The sequence below is a fragment of the Alnus glutinosa genome, chromosome 3 (genome assembly GCF_958979055.1).
Source record: "Alnus glutinosa chromosome 3, dhAlnGlut1.1, whole genome shotgun sequence".
In the NCBI taxonomy this organism is placed as follows: domain Eukaryota; kingdom Viridiplantae; phylum Streptophyta; class Magnoliopsida; order Fagales; family Betulaceae; genus Alnus; species Alnus glutinosa.
The window spans coordinates 1512135-1520660 of record NC_084888.1 but is presented as its reverse complement, the minus strand read 5'-3'; positions in this window follow the sequence as shown (position 1 = coordinate 1520660).

Genomic DNA, 8526 nt, shown 5'->3' with positions numbered 1-8526 from the left:
AGAAACTGATGTGAGTGTTTTTTTGATAAGAAAGTAAAAAGTAGTTTTGTTTTTTATATTTAAAAAAAAAAATATTTGAAAAACTATTAAAAATGATCTAAGTCATAACAAGTATCCAAGACGACGAGTAATAGGGATATATGTATATATATATATATATATATATATATATATATATATATATATATATATATATATATATGTTTTTTCTTTTTCCAGAGCAAATTAGTATTATCGAATGAATGAGTATTATCCAATAAAATAAAAGGAAAAAATATTACATCATATAGGTTGTCACCCTTTCCACAAGCTCAAAAAATTATGGGGAGAAGGGCGCAAGTAGTCACGAAAGCCTAATATCTTTTGATACGTGTTTATGGATGTCTATTGTAATATTAGTAATGGCGGTAATGCTACAAATTATATTTTTATTTTTAGTGTATTTTTACCTGCTACTTTTTTCTAGTCCACGCCCGATCAGAGTAGCCAATGTGAAGATTGGCTCTATCCAATTCGAGGCCCATTTCCTTTCATTGGTTGACTGGACAGCTTCCGTGTTACTCCGTCCTCACTCTAATGAAAAAGATTTCAACTTGTTTGGACTGCTCCAGCATGGGAGGCCCTCTCAGACCTGATTATTATTTATTTAATCAGATCATCTTTGCCCAAAAGATGTAAAAATGTACCATTGAATATGTGAAATTTATACAAGAGTTTCACAAATTTGATAGTGGATTTAAAAAAGATATAGACAAGAAATAGGTAAGAAAATGAAATCAAGCATGTTTTTAAAATAGAAGTGTGGTTTCTAATATTACTCGTATGAAAGATTGAATGCCTCATTGAATTCAGGTGGTAGTATTTTAGACAAAGTATATCACTATTTTAGACTGCCTTTAAAAATGTCATTTAAGGTCCAAAGAAGATGCTTCTAAGATAGTCATGAGGCTAAATTTTGTCTCACTAACATTCAAATCAAAATGGCAAGCATTTTAAGTTCAAAGCACGTGAAATTATGTCATGATTCTCCAGAAAAAAAAAAAAAAAAAAAAAAAAAAAAAAAAAAACCCTATTATGTGGCATTTGATTGGAGTAATATTTTAGGATTCTAAACTATTTAGTAGCGTTTTTTTTTTCTTATTCTCAAAGGACAAAAATGCTTTCTTTCTTTCCTTTTTTTTTAAAAAAAGAAAAAAGAAAAAAGAAAAAAGAACACTAACATCTTTGTACTCCATAGGCTTTCTCAATCCCCAACCCTTAAAAAAAAAAAAAAAAAAAAAAAAAAAAAAAAAAAAAAAAAAAAAAAAAAACCTTTCACGAATATGTAAGATTATCTTAATGTCTGTTTGGAAACAAATAAGTCTTATTTGGTAAGATAGAGATGGGAAATAAAGAAAATAAATCAAACAATATACAAAATTAATATTTTGGAAAATGAAAGAAAAATCACTACTTGTATATAGTTTTTATTCCGTGTCATTTTTAAATACTTTTGTATCAAACAATCTAATGGACTTAAAAGAGAAAAAGCATAAGGATATTTTGGGAAGCATAAATAATAACTACAAAATGCTTTGGAATAGACCCAAACATGAGAATCTCATAAATATATTTATCAGAATCCTATTAGATTACTAATCACTTCCAAATATAAGTCTAGTCACATCCCGAAAATTCAGATTCTCAAGCATTACATTGTTTAGATGTTGATGCAGAAAAATATTAGATTCCTCAAACCAAACGCCACAAAATAGTAATTAAGTAAAGAGAAATGTTATTTTGTATTCTCTTATCCTTTTATCATATTTCTCCATTGATGTAGCATTGTCAAATCACCATTAGAAATTTTTTTATTTTTTTTTTTAATTTTTCATTTCAATTAAGATAGATCTAAATGTGATTAACAATACCGTGTCAACAAATTAAAGAATGATAGTAGAAAGACAAGAGAATAAGAAATAGAATATCTCTTAAAGTGAATATCTCTCATGTGGCCACATCAAAATTTAATTTATCAGTGTGTTAGTGGGAGCATCCACCCTAGAGATGGTTGCTTAAATTAGGAAGTTATGACCCAAGTTGAAACGTGATCATGGTAAATGTTGTCTGTTTGATGACTAGCTTGATAGCTTCCACTTAGGTTGCTCATGTAATGTTTTATTTCATGTCATGCAGGTGTTAAAGTTAATTGGTATGGTTCATTGGTTCTCTTGGCAAATGCTCCTAAAAGTTAATTCGTGTTTCTATTCTCAAGCATCTTTTCCTTTGTTCAAAGTACACATACGGTTATCCTAAAAATGTAAAAGTTCATGGACTTTACTCACTCTTAAAAGACGTTTTGAAAGAAGAAGGGATACGATGACTTATAAAATACTCAGGTCATGTATCTCTTAGCGATGTGAGACTTTTTAACATGCTCCCTCACATGTACCAACTTTTGTCAAACACATGTTCAACATCAAGAGGAAAAGACCCATCATCGTCCATTGGACTTTTACAAAAATGAGGGAGTACTTTAATCTCTTATTATATTTTTTGTAATTTCCCTCTTCAATGTTTTAATTTTTACAATTTCCTCCATTTTTTAATTGAATTTACCATTGTAGTTGCAATGTTCTCTTTTCACGATAAAAAATAAAATAAGAACATTAATAAATCATTTTTTATCTTATAAAATGTATTTTTGTAACTTTTTTCATAGAACGAGGACATTGCAACCTTAATTGGAGAGTATGAGTGACAATGGGACGTGTTGAGGAGAACATTACAAAAAAAAAAAAAAAGGTTGTTAGAGGGGAGTAAATGGAGTTAACCCCTAAAATAATTTATTTTGCTAATATAAAACATTGGAAATAATGAAATATACATTTTCATATTCGTCATTATAATTCTATTTGAGTATTATAATTAATTATCAGTAGAATTTGAGTATTTTAGAATGTTTGGCCAAGAAATAAAGTTTGCCAATTGAACTGCTCTTGACTTGAACTAAGGATAGTTTTATTATTTCCTGAGCAATTTGAACTGAGGATTAGACTATTAATTAAGCGTGGCTCTTAGATGGTCTAAGAGCTGTAGTTTGATACATCATACACGGTTTCTACAAATTAACTATTAATTAGGCAGAAATCTACTTATTTGCTTCACTTTTACTAAACACAGACAGGGTATATGGTTATTCGCCACGAATCCAACTAAAAGTGGCCATTATTTAAAGGCAACTCTCCCATCCCGTGCGCTGCACGTACGCATGTATAGCCTGCAATGAAATTGCATGACTACTTGCAGTTTATATATAAAATACACCATTTTAATCCTCAAAGAATTTCTATGTTTGCTAGATTTTTTTTTTTTTTTCTCAAAATAATTTTTTTTAATAATCAACCCAAAACACTCATAAAAACAAAAATGATGAGTGAAGTTGTAATTGTAACTTTTTATGATAATTTATAAAGTCCTGTATTGTTAGAGAATATATTCTTCATATAATTGTGATGGTATATGATAGGAGAATATATAAGATTGTACGATTTGATTGCAATTGATTATAATCCAATCGATTTGATTTTCTTCCTTACATTTTTGTATTTTCCCCACATCCTTATAATGAACTCCTTTATAATATATCAATTTTATGTGAGCTATCATCTTCTTATTGCGAGACTAGGGTGTTATAATTTTCCTCCTTTAAATCCATGACATCTCTATCACAGCCATGACATGCAGTGCCTCAGTACTATACGGCGTTAAAAGAACTCATGAGTGCATTGAGTGCTAACTCACACGTAAATTTATTTATAATATACCCGCCCTATGTAAGTTAATCTCTTTCTAATGTAGTACACTGGTACTGGATGTTACAAATGTTACGTTACATTAGGACACCATAAACTAACATAATCATCAATTCATCATGGTAAGAATGTCACTTATATGTAATTATTTATAGAATGTAGTGCAAATGTAACTAACACGTCATGGGTTGTGATAAACACCTTCTTGATCTTTTCTATTAATGTCTCTCTAAAGATTGTATACATGACAGCTACAAATATTACAATCATTACAATAAGAAAAATGATTTTTGTATATATATTGTACATCGATCTCTTTTTTAAATTAATTGTTGGATTTGTAGACCCACAAAAATCTACGTGTAGGTTATACAAATCTAATAATTAATTTTTTTTTAAAAAAAATGTACAAAAAATATACATGTAATATGTCTCCTAAATATGGCATGAGAAAAATACGTTGCTCCTAGTTTGGGATTGTGTTTAAGGCGACAATGTTGCCTCAATATGATGTTTGGTAATGTACCCGCAAATGGTTCGTTACAAATGAAACATTTTACGGCAACCTTATACGCTTTTAGAGCAATATAATAGTCACTCCAATAAGCCTATATATGGGCAATGGCATTTCGACTGTAATCAGAGGCCGAGGGAATGTGTAATTGCTGTTAGAAAACGGAAAGTCAGAAGAGGTATCAAATGTTGATTTTATTTTTGTACCTGAAAAGAACCTACTCTCGATGAGAAGAGCCTTCACTTGATATTATATTAGTAAAGCCTAACGAACAAGCAAGGGATTGAGCTTTAGAAAGCCGTTGCACGTTAGAACAAGCAACGGATTGAGCTGCCAACGCTAGAAAGCTGTTGCGCGTTAGCGCAGTAGTTTGATTGCTGCAGTAGTTTTCTTGCTGGGCGGTGGGAGGGGAAGCTAAAGTGACTCAGAAATGTCAGGTGGTTTTATATCTCAGACTGCGCATGGAGTCCAAGATTATGCTGTAAGGCATCGATTTCCTCTTGAATGGCCGGTTGCCGACACTTCTGGGATGCTGCTTCTGCAAAGGTATCAGGTTCTTTGACAGATACCTTCGTATTTGGTTTATGGCATCTTGCTAATGTTGGTCTTGTACGGGCTTATAGTTTTTAAGGACAGAAATTTCTTATAAATTGATTTATCGAAAATTTTGTCCAATTCACATGTAAGAATGACATATGTCATTTAGCATGTGAGAATCATTTTTTTTTTTTTTTTTTTTTTATTAATGTTGTTAAAAAAACATGTGAGAAACATATGCCATTAAAACAACATATGTTTCTCACATGCCAAGAGACACATGTATAATTTGTACGAAATTTCTCTCCAATTGTTAATGGGAGAATTTTCGTTTCAATCGGGAGTGAAATCAGGATTTTATGTGTGGAGCTCCAAAACCTATATAAAATAAATAAGCGTATAAATACATATAATATTTACATATGAGTGCACGTGTTTATGTAAAACAAAAATAGACAAGTCTTAAATTTAATATAATATTACGTCATAAAGCATAACCGTATACAAAAATTACATGTCTATAAAATAATCTTAAAAGATAACTTTCATTTCGAATACAAAGGTTTCCATAGTTTGCTATAATAAACATGTACAAAAAAAATCCAAATTTAAAATTAAAAAGATTTGCTATAATGCATCGTTTGATATGCGGAATGAGTATTTAATTAAGAAATAGAATAGTTATTCATACTCCTTAGTTTGGTGACAACACATATATTTTAATGGAATAGAATCAAAATTACTAAAAAAAATACACGTTATTTTTCTTTTTCTTTTTTTTTTAAAAAAAAACTAAATGTGAATTCACGTAGGCTTTCTATTTTTTTTTTTCTTTTAAGTTTGAGAGAAAATAGAAAATAATATGAGTGTTTTTTTTTTAGAAAATGAAGTATATTCCTTTAAGAATAACTATTTTTTTTTTTTTTTCTTTTGTTATAGGAATGTGTATTCATCTTTGTAAGGGAATCCAGAAAATAGACCTCTACCAAATAAATAAATGATTATACCTCATTCCATTATAGGTGTCTAGTCTGCAAACTAAATGAAGCCTAAGAGTAGACCTATCATATAAGAGTAAAAAATTAAAGATTTGTCGAGGTTACGGTATAAAAAAATAGTATTTTATAAGAGTTTTACAAAATTTTGGGATGCCAAAACGTTCCTAATGACCAATGTAGATTCCCATGGTTTCAATGGACTCTTTTGAATGCATTTTTTTTTTAAAAAAAAAAACGTTTCTTTTATAGCAGTCGCTAACAAAGTGATTTATTCTAGTAGGGTGATAGTCGGAAGCCGGAAGCCGGAAGGAGTCAAGAGTAAAATCTTACTAACAAAGTGATTTATAGAACTACTTCGTTTTCGATGAAAAGCAAATAAATATCGATCCCCAAAAGCGTTTTCTTTCCGCCCGCCGCATCTCCCTCCCAGCTTCGTCGAGCCTTTCTTCTAATAATTCGGGGTAAAATATATATATATATATATATATATATATATATATATATATTTTGTCCTAATCTATACTATTTGGCCAAATGGCAACATCTCACTCTCCGCAGGAGAGCTGACTAGATCAGGCTTGGGCGGTTGAGGTGCACAGTGCACACGTCCTTTTCTTTAGATGGTCTGGTGCTCTCGCACGCGAGCAATACCAATATAGTAAGAAAAATAATTATATTGGTTTTTATAAAATTCAGCCAAAGGGCGATAAGCTTGAGGTTTTCTTCATTTTTTAAACCCCTGAGCGTCGATAAGGCTGCATCAAAAGACAAGTGTTAATTAATTGTTATAATAGTCTTCCTCTTCCTCTTCCTCTTCCCCTTCCTCTTCCATATTCTATCATCACTTGCATTGACTTGGATTTCATTTCTTTTTCTCAGTTCAAACACTGCATTATTTACGGCATGATGCGGGCCTTGAAAACTTTTCTGCACCTATATACGTTGACAGATGCCAAGGGCCAATCAAGTTGCTGGCATCAACATTTCAGATTGGTTAGGTATCAATATGGGAGATCTATAGACCTATATCTATATATATATATATTATATAATTACTATGTATTACTACTCATCTATGGTCTTAGCCCTTAGGGACATTATATTATATCTATTGAGCCCAATGCCTATTCATCATTTCTAAAGGCGTATATATCTTCTCTCCTTCTCATCTTTATCCTCAAATGCATCTTATATGATATGTTACCTAGGGGTCTTCGGACAAATTATGAGGGGCTGAATAGATTAATTAATAAGCTTTTACTAAAAGTTCATTACAAACTGACTTGATAATTCATGTGACACTTACTTGTCTATTATTAGCAAAGACGGGCAGAGGAATGGCCCTTGCCGAGAGAGGGGCCCGTAGGGGCCATGACCTCTCCCTCATCTTCTAATATATATACACGTTTGTATACAAAACAATAGTACACCAAAGAAGATACGCTTTAATACTGTTGCAAATCCCTGCTACAGAGTTATTATCTTCATGCTTTGACCCCTTCGATAAGAATTCATGGTTTCGTCTCTAGGTCCGTGTGGTATTTATTACATCAACCACTAAAATATAAATTGTCACATGAGTTTATAAAAAATTATAATAAAAAATGTAATACCCCAATCATGATCCCTCTTAAACGGATTAAATTTCAAACACATAATCGGATAAGGCTAATGAGGCCTAGAAAAACAATTATTGCAAATCCCGACCAATTGTGAGGATGAAGACAAATGTCCCCACAATACTTTGTGCCAAAACAATATATTCGAGTCCTAATTATTGCCAATTTAAAAGCTTTTTGTGTGTCTGTCGCAGTGGGTATACTTATTTCTAGAGCAACACTTTCCAGATTAAAACCCTTTGCATATTGATCTTGAATTCTTGATAGAGGCAACATGGGTAAAAGATACGTTAGAAGTTACAATTTTATCTTATTATTATTCGACTCTACTGATTGTTACGAGCATGTTAGTATGGTAAAATAGTAATAAAACAAAAATGTTATTTTTAACGTTACTCAATAAATAATGCATGGAGAACAATATTTTTCAGATTTATTTGATCCCCCGAACATTATTTTTCAGATTTATTCCGTGCATCTCATCAAAGAGAAGAACAAGGCTCCTTATTGTTATGCCCCTCAAATTAGAGGTGATAAGTCGTGTTTGCCTATTCAATTTAGGTTGTATTGAAGCAGGAGTGTAAAATTATATAGGAAAATTATAATTCAACTCATTTAATTAAACGGGTTAGACTCCTCAACTCTAATCTGCTAATTTTATATTAGATTCGCATATCGTGTAAAATATTGATAGTCTTAAATGTCGCATATCAGATTTGACTTGCCAATACATAAATATAATAATATATAGGTCGACATTAACTTAACTAATTTAAAACCCATCATCTTTAGTCTTAAACCAACAAATTTTGTTTTAATTTGTTTCAAATTTATGAATCGTAGCAAAAATTGAGCTCACCGGTCACTTGACAAAGCAAACCTCATTAAATGAGCTCTAATTCGACGTAAGTTGGATCGTGCTTGTAAATTATAGCTGTAATAATGGGGTTGTTTGGCAAAGACAGGTACAGAACAGAGTGGTTGGGTTGTTAATTTTAAAATTAATAAGAAATAATGATGTGATATAAAGTAAAATGAATTTGTATAGAAAAGTGAAAAAATTT